The sequence below is a fragment of the Phyllostomus hastatus genome, unplaced genomic scaffold (assembly GCF_019186645.2).
Source record: "Phyllostomus hastatus isolate PE091 unplaced genomic scaffold, TTU_PhHast_1.1 phas_contig_1, whole genome shotgun sequence".
NCBI lineage: Eukaryota > Metazoa > Chordata > Mammalia > Chiroptera > Phyllostomidae > Phyllostomus > Phyllostomus hastatus.
Window position 1 is genome coordinate 43,583,105 of NW_025333498.1, and position 21,475 is coordinate 43,604,579.

The window sequence follows — 21,475 nt, forward strand, 5'->3', positions numbered from 1 at the left end:
TGGGCTGGATCACAACTCAATATGCCCCAAACAGTCAGCAATGAGGCACTCTCTGATCATTTCAACGTAGATTCAGAATAAAGAGGGTCAGAAAGTGCTCATTTTATTAGGTTAACCTACAGTATGAAAACTGGGCATGGGCTTCGAAGAAGCAGTTTCTGTATTAAAGATGTACTATAAAAGAAGCTTCTTCTTGTTCAAATAAGCTTAAAATTGGTCTTGGAATAAGCAAGCTTTAGTTTGCTCATCTTTTCTGGAGTTTAAAGCACTTTAATTTTAGTGGACATATGTAGCACCTATATAAATTATGAGCTGGTGTTATTTTATATATCTGAGTTATTTGTTTTATGCATGTTTTCTAGAATGCAAGCTCCATGAAGACAAATATTTCATGTTTACATTTATGCCTGCAGTACCTATAATATGAAAACAGCACCTGCTATGCTCTGGATGGTCAATAATTACCTATTGAATGAATATATTTTAAAAAATCCAAGATTTCTGGCCAAGATGGAGGTGTAGGTAGGCACACTGTGCCTCCTTGCACAACCAAAAGAAGGACAACAAGTTTAAAAACAAAAAACAACCAGAACTGACAGAAAATTGAACTGTATGGGAGCCCACCAACCAATGAGTTAAAGAAGAAATATTCATCCAGACCAGTAGGAGGGTCAGAGATAGGCAGTTGGGCAGAGAGGACTCCCTGCAAGGCAACAGTTGGGGGACCTGGGCAGGCAAGGTGGTTGCTGGCGGACCAGTGAGGTGGCAGATTGCGGAGTGGGTGGCCCCACATTCATGTGCAATGAACCAGGAGGAACAACTAGGGAGCAAGACACACCATGCAACCCAGGGTTCCAGTTCAGGGAAATAAAGCCTCAAAGCCCCTGACTGAAAACACCTGGGGGGGTCAAGGCGGCAGCAGGAGAAACTCCCAGCCTCATAGGAAAGTTCATTGGAGAGACCCACAGGGTTAGAACATATACACCAACCTTGGAATCAGCACCAGAAGGGCCCCATTTGTTTGTGGGTAGCTGGGGAAGTGACTGAAAACTGGCAGAGAGCAGGGCAAGCAGCACTGTTCCCTCTTCGACCCCGTCCCCCACATATAGCATCACAACACAGCATCATGGGTTGCCCTGCCCTGGTGAGCACCTAAGGCTCTGCCCCCTTACTGCATAATAGGTGTGCCAAGACAAAAAAAAATTACCCAAATGAAAGAACAGATCAAAGCTCCAGAAAAAATACAACTGATGAAGAGATAGCCAACCTACCAGTGATGAAGAGATAGCCAACCTATCAGATGCACAGTTCAAAACACTGGTAATAAGGATGCTCACAGAATTGGTTGAATATGGTTGCAAATCAGAGGAAAAAAATGAAGGCTATGCTAAGTGAAATAAAGGAAAATGTACAGGAAACCAACAGTGATCAGAAGGAAACCAGGACTCAAATTAATGATTTGGACCAGAAGGAAGAAAGAAACATTCAACCAGAACAGAATAAAGAAATAAGAATTCAAAAAAATGAGGAGAGGCTTAGGAACCTCCAGGACATCTTCAAATGTTCCAACATCCACATCATAGGGGTGCCAAAAGGAGAAGAGGAAGAGCATAGAATTGAAAATTTATTTGAAAACATAATGAAGGAGCACTTCCCCAATCTGGCAAAGGAAATAGACTTCCAGGAATCCCAGGAAGCTCAGAGATTCCCAAAAAAGTTGGATCCAAGGAGAAACACACCAAGGCACATCATAATTACATTAGCCAAGATTAAAAAGAAAGAGAGAATCTTAAAAGCAGCAAGAGAAAAGGAGACAGTTACCTGCAAGGCATTCCCATAAGGATATCAACTGATTCCTCAAAAGAAACCTTTCAGACAAGAAGGGTCTGGCAAGAAGTATTTGAAGGCATGAAAGGCAAAGACCTATATCTAACATTACTCTATCCAGCAAAGCTATCATTTAGAATGGAAGGGCAGATAAAGTGCTTCCCAGATAAGGTCAAGTTAAAAGAGTTCATCATCAGCAAGCCTTTTTTATATAAAATGATAAAGGAACTTATCTAAGAAAAAGAAGATCAAAACTATGAACAGTAAAATGACAACAAACTCACAACTATCAACTACTGAACCTAAAACAAAAACAAAAACAAAAATGAAATAAGCAAACAACTAGAAAGGAACAGAATCACAGAGATGGGGATCACATGGAGGGTTATCAGCAGGGGAGTGGGAGAAGGTGGGAGGTGGAAAAGGTACAGAGAATAAGTAGCATAGATGGTAGGCAGAAAATAGACAGGGGGAGGTAAAGGACAGTATAGGAAATGTAGAAGCCAAAGAAGTTGTATGTGTGACCCATGGACATGAACTAAAAGAGGGGAATGTGGGTGGGAGGGGGTGTGCAGGGCAGAGGGGAATAAAAGGAAATGGGACAACTGTAATAGCATAATCAATGAGATATATTTAAAAAATAAATAAATCCTCTGCTTTTCCTCCAGGACAAGCCAGCATCATATTCTTGCCATCTCACTACTACCTCAATAGCATTTTTTAGGGTTTACTATTTACAGAGCCATTCATGAGGGGTCGGTTGACATAAGGCATTGGTTTCTATTTTCTTTAGGAAAAAAGAACAATCTGATACCATTTTCACTAGCCAACATGATATTTCTGGTTTCTTGACTTATTTGGCAAAAGAAAAGCACAGGTTGAACTGTTTAGAAAAGATAAAGGATCCTTTTTAGAATTTTGAAGACTGGGGCTTTTACACATGGTTTCAAAGTTGATTGAGCACATAAAGCCCAATGAAGACAGATCCTGCAAAAGCAAAGAAACCCTATCTGATGAGTGCCCCAAGTGTGAACACACCACATCACAACCATGTGGAAATAATAGCCTGTATCGGCAACAAAGGCTTCTATTTAACAAGAGCAGTGCCATTGTTCTTGAAAGTCTAATTTGGTAAACATCGTACAGCGCTGACTCATCAGTACTGAAAATCCAATAATAAATCACCACTGCGATTTAGCAATAATGCTGGAATTCACATCACGAAGTGGGCTACAGCATCCGCTGAAACTCAAACAGGTTGCTGAAAGGTGCATTTCATCAGCAAGCTATTTAATTCATATCAAAGGAATTTTAACCCAAGTGACTGACAACTGGCTACTTTGAAAGCAGTTAACTGTTGGGAGAAATGAGTTGCGTGAGTTCCCCATAAAAAGGTAATAACTTCTAATCCTGGGTATTTTAAATGTCATTTCCTCAAATTCTATAGCAAACAATAAGAAACAACAGCCAACTATCGTTGTATCTTAATCATGTTTGGTAACTAAGCCCTTTAGATAATTGGCCCTGCTTCTCTAGTAGGTCAAACTTTCTTTCAAGTGACAAATACTCACAAAAGGTTTACATTATAAGGGACTGCTTTGGAGATGTGCAGATTTAGTTTGTAAGTACAAAGTGAACATGCAAATTGCCTTATCTTGTGGGATTCACAAACAACCATCATTCAGATTGATTTAATACATAGCTTTTTATCCTTAAAAGTGTTAATTAGAAAATGGGACAGTTCTCTGAACACTTAAGAGTAATAAGTAGATCAAAACAGCATCCATGCTTCTGTGATGGAACTTCTGAAGCCTTTGTAAAGGCATTAATACAATTGTCAAAAAGACCACAGTACACATATTTAATAGTGTTACCAAGCTACAATTACAATTTTAGGACTTGACTGCTAAGTTTTTCAATATTCACCATCTCAAAAAACTGAGACTTGGTACAACTCTATTCAACCCTTTGAAGTTACCATCTTCAATTTTTCCACCTTGGACTCCCAAACACACTCTTCCAGAGAAGATTCTAAAACTACAGGCAAATACCAGAAGTTATTCAGGGAAAGAATGGGCTGTAGAATTACATAAAGTGAAATACTAGGAGAAAAAATAGTTATGATGCATGCATTTTATTTCTAATGAAAAACATATCTTCTGAGAATTTGTCTCTATTTTGAAGTTTCTCTGTAACATGACAGGTAAATATATGTGCTGAGGAGTCAGTTTTGGCTCTGCCCAGCTAAGTGATGTCAGGAAGTGACATTACATCTCTGTGCTTCATGTCATGTAAAAAAAGGGTACAAAATCACAGTCCTTTTCTCCTTAGGTTTTACAGTGGGAATTAAATAAGATAGTGTTGAACAGTGCCTAGCACTTGAGTAAGTGGTCTGTAAGTTATCATGAATCTAGATGGTGGTTTTCACTAGGTGTGGTTATCCTCAGATCCAAAAATACCTGTGGATACCTCTTCAAATTTATTTATAAGACAGGGAAATATTCCCAGAGCTGGGTGAGGACACTTGGCCTTGGGGTTTCTAGGGAACTTGATTTTTCCTCCTCTTCAAGAGAAGGACTTAAGAGTCATGCCATCTTCTGAGCCACTTCTTTGTTAATGCCACTTCTTTGAGAGAAGCCTCTTCTCTCATGGCCTTTTTTATTATACTTTTTCTTTATTCAATATTTTGATTTAATGGCTTATACACATAGGTGGCAAAACAGTCAAAAAGTATAAAACATTACACACTAAAAGTCATTGGTCAGGAAACAGTTTTTAAAATTTATCATTCCAGACATTTTCCTTACATCTTGCTTTTTAAAAAAGTTTTCTTCACAGTTCCCTTCAATTCTTTACCCTTTGTGTTTCCTTTCCCTGACTACATGCTCCAAACCTAATAGCTCACTCAACCCCTTTTGACCCAGAGACTCATACTTCTTAGACTTTCGGCCTCTTGAGTTGTGAACTTGCCCTGGTCTTCTAGTAAAATGGCCTTTCCCTTCTATCTCTCTTCTTGTTGGTCAGTCCTTCAGTCAGGCACCTGTTTGCCCTGTAGAAACACTTCAGTTTTCTCCTCTGCTTCTACCATGCCATGGATCCTTTTCATTAATTGCCTTATCTACTCTCACTTCAAGACAACAGTACAAGGGCAAGTTATGAAACTCTAGTGGCCACTGTGAATTTCTATTATTTTCCCTCAGCTATTTTTCATCCTCAGCTGTGTCCCCTTATTTATTTCAATGGCATTTAGCTTGTTAGAGCACACCTATGGACCCTGCAATAGAATAAGTACTATCCATATGTTATCTTATGGAACTCCTTCATTAACCTCTTACTTTCTTATGCCAATCATGAGGAAACCATTATCTTCAATTTACAGATGAGAAAACAGGTTTAGAGAGATTAAGCGGTCTGGCTAAGGTCCTGAACCTTCTAAGTGGTTGAGCCATAATTTGGAACTGGCTTGACAGCAACGGTTTTAGCTGCTGTGCTAAGCCATCTCTCATGGCCTTTCTGTGCTCTGGCATTCTCTCAGCTGATGTTCATTCTATCCTAGCAGCCCACGTGATACCCTTACCATCATTGCCATTGAGTCATGCTGCTTGCTGATTTCCTGAGAACACAGCCGCTACTCACATCTTCCTTTCTCTTTGTCCTTCTTCTCCCCCTTCCACATCTCTAGGTTCTACCTGTTCCTGACTGGTTACAAGCTAGAAGGATCAAGGCCATCTTCTCTATTCCAGAGCAAACAGAGGCTTAGAGAGAAGAGGCACTGGACCAGGCTTGCATGGCTGATTGCAGACAGGATTAGGGCTCAGTCTACTGTTCTCACTCCCTGGACCTCTTCTGTGAGGATGCAACTTCAAATGGGCCCTTGGCCGAGACACACTATGTGTGTCCCTATATCCTCCTCTTCCACATTGAGATCCCATAATTTCATGAATGATTCTTCTTTCTATTGGCCCCTTCCCTCTGTTTGCAGGTGGTTTCTTTATTTCCATCCGCTAGAGATTTCAACTGAAACCTTTTTCTGGGCCTTACTACTTTCCTCAGTTTCCTCCTCCTCCTTCTTCTTATTTTCTTTCTTCTATCTTCTTTTTCTCTCCTCTTTCTCTCTTTTAGTGCACAATTCCATCACAGTTAGTTGTTTCCATGTATAACAATCTTTTTTCACTCATTCCTTTATAGCTTGCAATTTGACTTTCACACCAAGCTACTATAGATCCTGGTTGAACCTATTATTATCAAAGACACTCCTAAGCAATATTATTGCCAAAATTAGTGTGCAATACAAAAGGTCTTCATAGCCATGGCCACTGGAAGACCCTTCAGGTTTGAACTTGACCCAGATTTCAGAAACTACCCCAAACTTAGGCAGACATTTTGGGACCTATATAGGTCAATGCTCTGAGACTAAGGCAACTGGCCATTCTTGCTGCTCTGTTAGCCTTAACTTTATTCAAAATTCTGGTAATAATTGTTAAATTTCTGTCTTTTCAGTTTCCTTCTTGTACTAGAATTTATGTTTTAGAATTTTTGTAGAATCCTATGTCTTCTAGTATTTAAACCTTGCCTTATTACTGTCACTGCCTGCCAGAGAGTAGAGTTGCACACCTCTGGCATGTGACTCTGATGTCTCTACCTTTTGGATCTCTCATTATCACTTTGTCTTGGCTTCTCCAGCAGGACACTTAATTCTGAACAGTGCTAATGCCTCTCTGAACCACACCAGCAGTATTCTGTTGATCCAATGAACTCCCTCCCAGCACCAGCAAATAGGTGCCAGGGAGTAGTCAAATTGCAAATTCTAGTTTCTTCTGGAGAGCTTGTACCAATGTGATCAACTGGAACTTACCTGGTCTTGATCAATTTCTTTTACTTTATTGCTTCCCATATGTAATCAGTTACCAAATCCAGCTACTTTTTCATTGTTAGTTGCATTTTGGCTTTCCTTTTCATTATTCTACCATCACTGTGCTGTCTAAAGACTTCATTATCTCTTCTTTGAAAACCACATTAGCTCACATGGACTCTCCTGGTTCTGAATTCTTCCTATAACTGTTTGGACTCTATCTTTCCTGTCACCACTGAACCATTCTTTCTAGAGCAGGGTTGTGATTACATGAGATGATATCTGCAAAAATTACTTGATAATTGCTCTTCACTAAGTGAATATTAGTTGTTTATCATATTGTGCCATTAACTTGCTCAGATATTATTAAATTTTTTAATGCCATTTGAATAAAGACAAAGTACCACTGTCTGGTTTTTAACCCACCCCCCACAACATTATCAAAGTTTACCTTTCCACATGTTTCTTTCTAATCTGTATGAATTTTATTCTATTCAACTGAAAATCCACTTGTTGGCTACATCCCCATCGCCTGTACTGTGTATGTGCTATTCAACCTCTCCCCCAACCCCTGGACTGTCTTTGCCCCACTGAGATGAAAGTAAGCCAAATAATGTAAAAGAATGTAGCATTCTTTTGTAGAGGTTGACCATCATTAATTAATATTTTAGGTTCAGCACAGGTCCATCTATTGATTTTGCATTATTCTTTTGGGTCACATTTGAACATTAAGTTATAATCCTCCTTCATCCACATGGTTATCTTCAGAAGGTGAAAAATAATAGGTATTGATCATGTAGAATAGAAAAAAAAGCTGGAGGTTTTAGTTGATGACATACTCAATATGAGTTGAGAATATAATGTAGTTCTGTTTTGTTTTTAGCTATTAAAAAGCTAGCAAGATCTCAGTCTACATAGGTTAAAAATCTATTTGGGGTGATTATAATCCCCTGGTTTTTCATATTGCTTGGACTATACCAGAATAATTGTGTCTAGGTACTGCATTTGGAGAGTAGCATTGGCAGAATGGAGTAGGCATGGAAGAGAATGGCTAGAATAGTGAAAATTATAGTAGTTAAGTGAGAGAAGGAACCAGGATTATTTAACCTGTAGAAGAGAAGGTTAATTACAGAATGACTATTACATTTGCATATATGTAAGATTATCATGAAGAAGAGGTGCTATGTGTGCTCCTTCAACAAATAGAAGTATAGACAAATAGAGCTATTTGTGAATCAATATTATAAACACTTTCTAGCAAGACCTCTCCCACACTGGACAGTTAGATTGAGTCTGATTAATCAAAATTTCTTAAAGAATAGGGAAATTGTACTAGGTGAACACAAACAACTCTTAAAATTTTAAGATTTTAAAAGGGAAAAAAACCTATTGGAAAGTCGGTAGGATGACTATACATTAAAACAGTAGATACAGTATATATGACTTTGCAAGACTAAGGCTAGCTGAAAACAAAGATGTCCTAGGAATGGAGAGATTCCATCCCTCACTCCACCCCAAATTATGAATTGTGAGAAATAACAATAGAACTTGTAAATGGGTGATCTGTCAAAAATGCTTCTTTGCTTGGGAAATTGATAGTGCCATAGTCATTATGAAAGAACCTTTGGACTTGGATGACTGGATGAGAGTATTCTTGGAGCAAACTGCAATTTACCTGAGATAGTGGTAATGCAAATATCACTGAAATGTGAACTGTGTGGCTACACATGGAAAGTCATGTTTATGCTGTGGATGGTAGGAACCTTGCTTGATTCAGAGAAGGCCAGTTCTGAACCCAGCAGACATAGCCTCATACTCACCACAATTCCTTGTATTTCACCTGATGGATTTGATGTTCACAGTTGCTTTTCTTACCATGTCTCTCAACTGCTTTTCTCCCCATCTGCATTCTATTTTCCCTGCACAGTACTCTGGCTAAACTTGTGGGTGCCAAGCTTTCTCAACAAACTGTCTGTCTCTTGGCCCTTCATTTGTCTTCAGGTTGTCAATTGCAATTTTGATCACATTTGGGTTTTATTTTGTACAGCTGCATTAACAGTGGCATAAACTTGTCTTCAATGTTTCTCTATCTTGCCCTTCTTATTTTTCAGTCTAACATCTTAGCTGCTACATTCTTTTACCACCTGTTTTAGGTCCAGATCACACTCAAGTTATTTTATTCCAGACTTACATATACAGCCAGGATGCAACTCTACTACTATCAATGGAAAGAAAAAGGTGATCAATAATCTTCTCATAAGTCACTAAAAAGTATAAAAAGCATGAGCAAGTGCAATGTATCACTCTGAGCAAGTGGGTATGTAATTATTTGTAAGGTAGTTTTTAGTTTAAAGCATAGTTTTGTATTGCTATCCTCAAATATTTTCTTCATGTAGAAGTTTTGGAGAATTTGGCCCATTTGCAGATACCTGGTGCTGGTGTTACTTTTGCAAAAATCATGTGCACATCATACCTCATTTCAATGACGTTACAACTATCTCTAATTTAGCCAAAGGATTACTTTTTTCCAGATCCTCTTGGCAAGTATCTTGGCACCTAAGTTTCAGTTGCCCAGTAAATTACAGTGCAGGAAAAAGTATACCAATATGTAGTGTTTACATAAATTAAACACACAAATAACCTTTACAAAGTTAGATGTGAATTGGTGTTATCACTATTGCTGGCATACACTGTGGCCTTCACATTACATGCATAGATAAATTTATTTAAGGGAAACACTAAATAAATTTAATTTTTATACATTTTTAGATTTAATTTGTTCCTGAGTTTCAACACTTGTCTTTATCTCTCCACATATAAGGCCTTTATCATTTTATTAGCCTGAAAGATTTTCTTTTTTAAAAGTTTGGGTATTTCTGAAATTGAACACTGCAAGCTCTGGAGAGGGCTTTTCTCATCAAGACATTTCGCTTTCATGAAAAACTCTACTGAAAAATGGCAGGTGTTACTCCAGAGGGTTTCTCAGTTTAGCTATTCTAGGCATGACCCAACATGGTCACTGAGCCTGATTCCATTCATGATCCATTAGGTGTAGCAACCACCACCACCTGAATGCATCTCTTAGAGAAACCTAGGAGAAGGAACTTTATTGGTTCCTAGTCAGTACATGGTCTTTGTTGCTAGTTGAATCAGTGAACATTCTGATACATAGACATCCTAGTGCTATTTTCCATGCAAGAAATTGTGAACAGAACAATTTCAGCTAAAATTGGGCATAGCAAGAAAATTAACCTACAGATTTTGCATAGCGGTCAGACTTTAGTTATCTGAATTAATGGGTATTAGTATGGTTCTGTTTCCTTGAGAATTCATTCCTTTTAGATCCAGAGAGTAATCTTATGTCAAATAGTCATAAATAATGAAGCTGCTTTGATAGAATTGAATTCAAGAAACCTCAGAAACTGTTGTTTTGTTGGTCCATCTTTTTCATACCTGTTGAATTTCTCTCTTGCCCCTGGCTTATACTGAGGATGGATTGAATTAACCATTATCTAGATTTAGAATACTAGCCCGAATAGATCTGCATTCTCTTTCATTCTATTTCTAGGTTCAGGAAACTAATTAAGTTCCAAGAGATCAGCTCCTGCGGGGCTTTTAGTGTATTTGGAATAAAACTGAATAAAGATGATAATGCCAACTATGTTGTTAAATGTAATATTCTTAAATACACAAATTTTGTCAAGCACTTACTACGTGTAAGACTGTGTTCTAGATCCTCTGATTAACATGGAATTTTCCATCATGATGTCTGCTGTCCCTGGTAACTGAGAACACAGTAGGCCCCATAAACCTAGAGCATGGGAATTACCTTCCAGAGTGGTTAGTTGGCATCAGATTTCCACTGGAAAGACCTACTCCAACAAAGATCAGGGTCACTTTTCTGCAGATTTGAAGTTTATTGAAGGTTTCAGATCAGTACTCCCCTGCCCACCACCAATGACACAGTACCCTGTTCAGGTGGCTTTGGGTCAGACCTCATGGATGGCTGTGGTCTTCTAGACCTCTGGCAAACTACTGGCGTCTGCCTTCTATGTTATATGCTATATTGCTTAATAGGTCTCTCTTAAGTACATGCACTGTAACTGAAAGCAATAAAATATAAGGTTGGGACATCAGTGTTCTTAACTAAGATTTGGAGATGATCTTACATTTACTTCTTCAAGATATATTTTTACTCAACATATGTGATTTATAGATATTGTAGATAAATGTTAAGCTCTTTAAGATTCAGACATTTAGATATTGTTTGCATTATATTTCCTGAATTTCTTCATTCAAATTCCTGAACAGTATTGCCTTTATTATATAATCATATAATTATAGTCTTTTCTTGAATGCATGCTAAGTTTCTTTCTATTATAGAAATAGAGAAATGTAGAGATTTGGATTCTCTCTTTGCATATTGTTATAGGATAAAGGAGCCTAGTAAAATGCTAATAATATTTTAGTAGGAGAATATGGCACCTTTTATGGCTTAACTACATTTAGGTGACATCATGGCTCCACATGACAACACGAGTTAAGATGAAACGCACTTGTTAAAAACCAAATTCCATCGTGTCATGGGTAGCTTGTGATCTCTAGCTTTGGAGTGCTAAGCCTTGCAGCTCATGCCAGGGCCCACGTGCAGTCTGTTACTAATAATCAGAATAAATTCCACCCCACTCTTTAGGGCACTCATTCACATCACCAGTCAACAACTCAGCACAATCTTTAGTAACAGAAAAAGAGAAATCTAGTATATTCTAATGGCTTGAATAATTGCATGGGAACTTGATAATGCGTTAACATTCATTTGCTGAAAGGTGGTCCAACGATGGTTAAGTGATTTCATCTCAGAATAGGTGTGTGCTGTTTGTTTGTATCTGTGGCTGGTTAGCTGCTTGGTTAGAGCATCCTGCTAATGAAGCTCAGATCAGGGGCTTTTCCCCAGGTGGCCCTGTCAACTTCCCTCTTTCAAGGGTCATGATTTTATCTTGGACACCAGCCTGCTGTTGCACACATGGTGACTACTGGCCAATAGAGGAGATGAGATCAGAGGTCACACATTGATTAAAGCAAATTGATCACCATACTGGAGAAAGCAAAACATGGCACATAATCCATGTGGGTGCCTCTGTACCATCACCTGATGGGCTGTATATCTGAGACTGTGCCAATGCACGCTTCTAGGTATAAAGACACATACACTAGAGCTGGTTACTAATCATGTCACTGATGCAGGTTCATCTGGAGAAAGACCATTGTGAAACAGTGAGTTGTTTGTATCAAAATTAGTTTAAAGACAGCTGTAGATTTATTATTTTAAAATTTTGGATGAGGGGATTGGATTAGATAAACTTTAAAGTCCTTCCAGCTCTAAGTCCTTCCAGCTCCCTACAATCTCCAAGTGCATTGATTAACATACATAATGTAAAACAATGTAGTTTTGTAATGCAGAATTGGCAGGAATGGAATATTCTTTCAAGAAAAACTACTTTCTGTGAGTTTTCCCTTCAAGCTACCAAAAAAAAAAAGGTGATCAAGTAGAGCTCAAAAATAATTTCTGGGCTTAAACTTAAAATTCTTTTATCTGGAACAGATTATTTCATTCCACAATTAGAAATGAGATCCAAAATGCAAATATTACTGAGAGAGATAGCACATTGCCGCTATGGTGTTAACAACTGCTATGAGAGCCATCTTAGAGAGTAAGTTTGAGAGGAGGAAGCATACCTTATTCAAATATATGAAGATGATTTTACAAATCATATCCTATTTTATTCCAGTCCTAATTCTGCCAACCCTTCTGGGTATGTAACAGTTTTAAAGACAGTGCTTCAAAATTTGAAGAGGGGAAATAAGAAGAAACAGCTTAAATGGGAATATAATTCATAGGCTTTCACCAAATAAATTTTCATAGTTTTACTGTTTGTGATATTTTTTCTTGAGAAAGGGTAAAATGTCTTGGAATTAAATGTACAATAAAATACCAAATATATACTAGTTCTCTAAAACTTTGCAATTCTATTTTCCAAAGCAATCTTAGTTTACAGCAAGCCTGTCTGACATGTGAATTTGGTGAGACGTGCTCTTTACCTTCCCATTGACCAGAAAGAAATCTATGCGGTCAGTATTTGGAAATTTATTCCATTTGGTGTTCTGTTTAGCTACATAGGAATGTTGTTTTGATAGTAATAAAAAAAAGTGAGTAGGAGGGAAATAAGTGTGTAAGTGAACTGAATTTCAAGGCTCCAGGATTTCTGTTTCCTATTGTTGCTGTCAGTGGAATAAGAGAACCAGGCTCCATGTGGATAAAGGGATGCAGGTTGGATATCTAGGTTCTGTTTTCACTACATGAGAGCTAAAAAAAATCTGGCAAAGAGACGCCATTTCATTTGTCCCAGATGTGTTCTTTCACTGGTTTGGTTGCTCTGACCTAGGGATCAGGCAGGCCTCACCTGGGACAGCTGGTTGGACACATAATGTGTGGTGTTTTGCAAAGAACACTTCCTATGCTCTGGCTGAGGAGGATCAGTCATCTCTCCATACTGCCCAAAAGATACCAGGCCAGCCCTGGCTGGTATGGCTCAGTTGGTAGGAGTGTGGTCCTGCAACCGAAGGGCTGAGGGTCCGATCCACAGTTGGCATGGAGGATCCCATGTTGGGCACACTGGGGAGACAACCAATAGCTGCTTCTCTCTCACACTAATATTTCCCTCTCTCTCTCCCTTCCTTCTTCTCTAAAAGCAATGAAACAAAAATATCCTTGGGTGAGGATAAAAAAATAAGTAAATAAAAACAAAAGATGCCAGGCCACTTGAATTGTAATGAGATCAAAAGCCCTCCCCACTGGCTTCACTGCCGCTCTGATTATGGCTGTTTATGGGGACAAGTTGAGCCCTTTTCATCTGTGAGGCCAAGAATGGCAAAAGCAAGCCATCTCCATCGCACTGCCCTCCACTGCTGCCCTCATCTGGTGCCAGGGTTTCGGCTTTTCTGGCCCATCCCTCGACCTCCAGGGTAGAAGCCTGCCAGACCCTTCTTTGGCAAGAGCAGCTGTTACTCTTGGCCTATTAAATGGTCTTTTAGATTTTAGGAACTCCTTAGTGAGATCATTTTGTTTATCTTTTGAATATTAGGTGACCAGACCTTTGAAAAATTGGTATTCTTCTCCCCCTACAACTATAAACTGGAAACTTCACTCATGTGGGTATAGTGTATTAGAACGCCAGGCTCTCGTTCTTCTTAACTTCCCATATAATCAAAAGAACCTAATGAATTCAAGTTGCCTGTAACATTTTGTGTGTTTTTGAGTTGAAACTGAATTCCCAAACAACCATGTGAACAATAATGAAATTCAGGCAAAGAGGCTCTAATTTCCTGTTGTTAGAAAAGAGACTGTTATGGTGAACTCCTGGGTTCTAGTCCATATGATTCAAGACAGCATTACATTTAGCACTTATCGACTGCATTTTTGCACAGAAATTATTTCAAAGATCTGGAAAAATGTAATGGCTGAATTGAGTTCGATTGGGAATACAATTTATAGAATTATATAACACATGCATTCTTCCAAGTTAAAAGCTATGCAGCATACTCTATAGATTACGATTTAATTGTAGAGATAATACAATAAAAGAATGTCTCATACAAGCGGGGGCAGATAAACACAGAAAGGGGAGGGATCTAGTCAAGGAACAGGTATAAATGACCCATGGACATGGATAACAAGGTGGGAATTGACTGTGGGAGTGGAGGGTGGGTGGGATAGGGGAGAGCAATGGGAGAAAATTGGGATACCTATAATAGAACAACAATTAAAAAAAAGAATTTAGGTACAGTAAGCACAATGTAATTATTCCAGTTGGAATTTGGCCAGAAGCTGAGGATTAAAAACCCTTAGTTATGAAAAGTTCCATGTGATGTTTAATGACTAGAAATAGCCTAAAGCTTAGATTTATGACATCCAAAAATAGCACCCCTAGCAGGATTAGTCCACCCAGGTCATGCTGGGGCAGGGTTTGGGCAATAGTCAAAAGAACCTGTTTATTGAATCATAAACATAATTTCTAGCAGCTCTGTGTTAGAGATTTGTATTCAAGCACTACTTACCAACTTATAGCAGCTTCCTTGGATGATGCATCCCACTGGCACTTAATAGATGCACAATAATAAATAAAATATCTAGTGGGCTTGAATTATGATGATGATAGTATAGTAGGCAAACGAGTAAAGGTGAATTTACAAGCAGGTGACTGAGTGGCTCCAGATGTCATGTGATTTCAAAGGCTGCAGAGAGACACAAAAAACCACCTAGGCATGGCTTGTTGGTGCCTGCAGTTTCACAGGTGTGATTTTCTTTTTGAGAATGTTCAACCCCTATTTTGAAGCAAATAATACTTGAAGAAGTTAACACATAAGACTTAGTTGTCATTTAAGTAACAGTGTAACATGAGTTTTTCACATCCTATTCTATGGAGTTTTTAAAAACTGAAGAGTAAAAGATCTTTAAAAGTAAAGATACTGGGTGAGTGAACCACCAAGAGAGGAAAGGTTTGCAGTAAGGAAAGTATGGAACCAACAAAACCAGATTTCTCCAGTTTCATCGATATGGGCTAAATTGTCTTCCCCCAAATTCGTATGTTGAAGTTCTAACTTACACTATATCAGAATGAGACAGTATTTGGACATAGGCCTTTTAAAGAGGTAATTAAGTCAAAATATAATTATTGATGTGGGGGGCGAATCCAATCTGACTGTTGTCCTTATCAGAAGAGAGAATCTGGAAACACAGAGAGACACCCAGGACATGAGAAGGAAGTGGGCATCCACAAGCCAGAGGGAAGCTCAGGAAAACCAACCCCGCCATCAGCTTGGCCTCAGACTTCCAGCCCCCAGAACTGTGAGAAAATAAATTTCTGGTGGTTAAGTCACCCATTCTGCGGCATTTGACTACAGCAGCCCTAGCAAACTAAAACACTCCCCCTATTTCAGAGGGAAGGCTACAGGACTGCTCCATAAACCTCTTAGCTTCTTTGAAGCTGGGGCTTTTATTCCAATCTTTCTAGCCCTGGGGGAAAACCCTGTGGGCCAGGTCCATCAGCTCAGGTTGGTGTGTCAGGCATGACTTAAATTCAAAATGGTATCTGGACACTTACATATGCTGCATTGATGAGCAAAAAATGTTAATCTGGGAATGTCTGATCATGAACTCCAGGCTTATTATTAAAGTGAAGTCAGATGATTCATTTGTTAGCTGGTAGCCATGGTTGGCTGGCTAGTCCTCCATATTAAAAATGAGGTGCCTGTATCTTCACTACTTAAAAACAAAGAGCAATTTGCCATGATTTTCCTCTGTTGGGCACTTCTGATGTGTTGATGAATTTTGGTGAGAGTATTTCAAAGTAGGCTTTGGGGACTATGATCATTTTGGTGTCAGCAAGCAACAAAGGGCCTCTTGCATTAATATTATTTAATGTAAAGTAACTGCAGTGACAGTGAGTCAGAGAATTCATGTTTAAAACCAGTATTAATTGTTCACAATAAGACTGCAGCCTTTTAAAGATGCAACTATTGGTGTTCTGCTTGTGGAACCTGGGAGTCTTGAGGGCAAAGACTGCTTATACTTTCCAAATTACAGAGAGAAAATTCCAACTATGTGACAATGTAAATATGCAGTATTAGAAAGGATAATTAGGAATTGGTAAAATATTTACTCAGTTTTCTCTCTCTCTCTTTTTTTTAATCACAAACAAGATCACTTTTGTTGGGTCATGTTTTTCTAATAAGAGATGAGTTGGAAAAAATAAGGGTGGTTCATCCAATCTGGGGGTAATGGAGTAGTGGGATGTTTTTTCCCCTAAGAAAAGTATATCTTATTTTTGCTTTTAACTTTGAAATTTATGCCACAATGATTTTATTTTTGCCAAGATACTGGTAAAAAATTTAGTATGTGTTGCATCAAAAATATCAAAGATATGCTGTTGACTATGAATATGAAAGCATGATTTTAGCAGCAAATTAAGTGACAGTTAAATAGAATGCAAACAAATTATTTAGAGAAAATCTGCAGAAGGTTCGAAGTGTGCACGCATTCAAATGTTCAAGGGCTCCTAATTGTCACCATTAAAAAAAACCTTGCAGCAGATACAGAAATAAATATATTGTGGTAGAATTTTTGTATAAAGACCTTTATGTACAGCTTTTTTGTTGACGAGTTTTTTCTTCTTTATTCTTCCATTGGTTACTTTCTCATGATGATAGTTTCCAAAGGAATGCTATTCTTGAGAAGAACGTGTCTAAATGAAATCATTCTATCAGTCATGATCAGGTTGGAGAACAGAAACTGCTCTAGGTATTTTCCACGGAAGCAACTTAATAAAGGAGTCGGTTACCCAGATGATGGACGTGTTGACAAGGTGATGGTGAGGAGATCCAGAAATTGTAGGAAGCCACAACTGTAGGAAGCCACTATCGCTCCCATGGTTGTAAGGACATAAGAAGAGGGGTTGTTTCCACAGCTAAGGGCTGAGGACCACTGTCGGGAAACCAGAACCCTGGATGGGGACTCTTCCTGGAGCTGTGACCACTGAGAAAGGAGCTTCTCCAAAGGAGCCAGAATCAGAGAGAAGACCAAATCATTGCCAGAGGTAAAAATCAAAGCAAAAAAAAAAAAAAAAGAAAAGAAAGAAAAAGAAAGAAAGAAAATGAAACAGAGAAACAAAGAAAATCCTTTGTATCTTCATTTTCTTCTCCCAGGATTCTGCCAGTGGCTCCCCTTGGCCAAACCTACCAAAATGCAGTTCCCAGAGGGGACTGGGAAATGTAGTTTCCAGAGGTGCAAAGGAGAACAAAGGGTGGGTATGTATTGGATCTAGAGCAAACTGGCAAATGCTTGCATACAAAATGGAACAAGTTTTGTTAGTTTGTGTTTCCTTTTGTTTAGCTTAATTGGTTCTCTAGTGGCCATGGTATACTGAAAATCACTTTGTAATATTATGGCAATTATTGATTTTTTTTTTTTTGCTATGAGATATTTAATGATATAAGTAATGTCCCCTGGGCCTCAGATTTGGAAATTCACTGAACACCAATGTGGTAGCTAAGATGTGGGAAACAGGGGAAGAAGAAGCCAGAATGGTACCTGTTACTAACATTGAATTTCAGACCCAGACTCTGAATATTCTTCAGAATATCAGCTCCCAACTTGATACATGGCATTTCAACTTTAGCAATTTTGTACTAATGAACTCCTTTATTTCTGCCTGTCTCATTAGGACACTCCATGCTTTCCAGAAATGCAAGTGAAGTTTAATAGAGATGAAGCCATTCCACTGGCACTGCTATGATCAAGAAGCTACAATCAATCTTGTTTTCTTCAAGCATGTCATAAAAAGACCCTTTTCCTTCTGATTAGCATTCTTGAACACAGTACAAGCTGATGACTTGCTTGAAGTCATTTACTGTAGGGATACAGCACCTACTGCACGTGATAAAACGATATAAGGCATATGAACTGCTCATTACAATCTAATTAGTTTGGGCTTTTCATTTCATTTTATGTCCTGAATTGAACCTGATTCAATATGATTCTGAGCTGGAGTTCATCATGTCTTCATCCTGGCAATGCAAGTTCATGGTGCTTACTTGCTAGACTCCACGGTTACAGAAATGGTCCTCCCCCAGCCCCCATTTTTTTCCATAAGGAACTGATTAGAAAGAAGGCCATTAATATAGAACAACTGAATCCTTTGCTGTTATATTTTCCTTTGTGAGAGATTTTGATTTGACCTACCGCACATCACAGTTGTTGAAGTATTTCCACGTATGGCTATTATAGTAAACTGAAGTACCTGAGTCATGGATTCACTTTCTTGTAGTGCAGTCGGAGCTATAGTAGTCCTCGCGTCGGGTTGCATTCCAAAGAATGACAAAAAACCACACACAAAAAACCCCCACCTAGTTTTGTTTTGCTAATAAACTCAATTATATTGACGGCTTCTTGAGAACAAGATGACTTCCATTTTTGTATTGTTTCTGATAGCGTCTTTCTGTGTCTCAATCCAGTAAGTAGAACATATAGGTCAACTATGTGCATATGGATTTATTTGGTCTCATTGTTTTAGGGGTTGTAAGAGAAAAGATGACTGGTGTTTTTTTTGTTTTTCTTTTTGTTTTTGTTTTGAAAGACATACACACTCGTCTCTGTGTCTTTGTTTTTGGCCCAATGGAGATCCAAATATCTGTGTTGTTGTTTTGTTTTTTACTTTTTCATAGGAATATTATCAGAGTCCATCAGAGTCAGTTACTCCTTTTTAAAAATTTTGTCAATGTAAGAATGTCCAAATTTGTGGATCATTTTTTATAAGAGTTCACTTAAATCAAATTGACACTATATGACAGAAAGCAAGATCTCAAAGCTCTGGAGAATAACAGTTTTGCAGCTTGTTTTGGGCAGTTGAAGCTAAGGAGGGGAAGTAAGCAAGATTAGAGAATGCAAGGTGGGGACTAAGAAGAGCTAACAAGATTATGCTCTTTCTTGAGGGTGGTTACACTTATTTCAAAGGTGTGTTAACCTAGGTGCAGGAGAACAATGGGCGGGGCTGGTTTAAAACCTTTCACTAAAGAAGTTATAAACCTGGGGCTTGACTACCCACCTGACCTGCCCAGTGAGGAATTTATGACCACATCACCCTCTGAAGCTACTTCACGTAGAACCCTCCTTTTGCCCACATTTGAGAAATAATTTAATATGGGTAATGTTAATGTAAAATGCTCATAAGCATATTTTCTTGCTATACACATGAGCTTTAAAATATTGTTGTATCATCTAAGAAGCAAGCGTTGTGTTATATAGTCACCTCATAAAATAACTTCAGACTTTGCCAAAACATTGCTCCTCAGTTCCATGCCATGTGACTGTCCTGCACATGAGGACTTCTGGACCTGGATTAACAAGATTGTTTTGGATAAAGAAGATTTTCTCCACATTACTAAGTTCATCCTACAAATAGTAATAGGAAGAAATAATCATTGACATCCCATAGCTTTGTTGAGAGGGTGTATTTAGATAGTAGATGTAAAATGTCAAGGACTGTATTGTTCACAAAAAAAGGCTCAACATGTTGGTTCTGTTTCCACCTCCCTGCTGTGGAGAAATGCACTTTAATCAGATTCCTTCTCTAAATAACCTCATCAAACTCCATGCAGTTCTGTTGATCTAGTTCGTAGATCAACCGTGCTCTGCCCAAAAATATTTCTTCCACGATAAAGAGGTTTCTTTAATTCAGTTTTTATTTCATAACTGATCACCATATCACCAATGAACCAAGATTTACTATTGATTGAATATTTCAAGGGTACTGTGTAAAGCTTTCTTCTCCTTCCAAAGCCCATAGAAATGGTAACATTTTTGCCATATGCACTGATCCACTTGGTAAGGAATCTATACTAGGTGAATATCTGCTTTGTTTATTTAGGTCGTATATCCTAGCTGGTTTTTATTTCTGCAATAATTTGTTGAAAGCTTGTGGTTAAGATGGTATGTAACCTTTAATTCAGCTATTGTTAGCACTTTCGTATGCCAGAGAGAGGTTCTGAAATTTTCAGTAGGCCAAGGACTCTTAATAAGCAATCTTAATTGTTCCCTTAGTATTTGAGAGCCATCATGAGATCTGAGTTACACACATTTCTTGTGTATAACCTTCAGCTCAACATTGAAGGAAGGTACAAGGTATTTGTCCTGCAATTCATACAAGAAGAGAAAGTGAGATTTTTTTTTTACTTACATTGTCAAGGATTCTTAAGGGATTACTCTTGGTTAATTAGCAATTAGTAAAATAAGTATCAAGCTCCTGGTAAAATATTTTTAGGGAAATTGGGAAAGAGAAGGTTACCCAAGTAACCAACCCAGTCTTTGGGGAAGAGGAGGAGGTAGGGAGAGAGGGAATCAGGAGCCCGGGGTGCCCAGAGCAGGGCGTGCTCTGGCCGCTGTCCCAGGCCTGCAGCACGTCATCCCAGTGATTCTGGTGCTGCTGCCAAGCTCTGTTCTGAGGCCCATGAGACTGGAATGAACTCAGAAATTACGACTTGATTAAAGACTACTGAGATGTTCATATTGGAAATAGAAAATGATTTTATGAAATTGATGTGCTCTTCTTTGTTTATAAAGACAGCACAATTAACTCACCATCATTTGCATGTGAGCCAATGGCAGGTTTGGGCTGAACTGTCTACTCTGCAGCTCTGTGTTATGGAAAGGGTGCTGTCCATGTGATGAAACAGAGCTGAGTGACTGGGCTGACATGGAGCCGGAGATGCTGCTCCTGGCCTCCTGAATGGGGTGAGCAGGACTGCCACCATGTACTGACATGGATGAAGACCCATGTTAATATCCCATGTATTAATTAACATGGATCTTCATCCATGTGTTAAGGAATAGGCATGTAAAGTTTTTCAAACTTACATCCATAGAGCTGAAAAACAGAGAGAAACAAAATACTTAGGGAACATTAGCCCAGTCTGGAGAATGAGAAGTGGCTTGAGGACATACAGAAAATTTTTTCTCTGACTCTCTAATGTTTCTACTTACAGCCTCTGTTGAAATAGGCGGTTCCTTCTCCAATCTTATTGCTCACACTTTCTTCCACAAGACTGATTTGGGGAGACATTGAGAAATGAGGTGAATTAGGAAGTACCTTATGGTTTAACAGCTGATAAATGGGATATGCATTTTCTTCATTTGTTTCCCTCAGACATTTTGGTCCAACTTTGATTAAATTTATTAGATGTAAC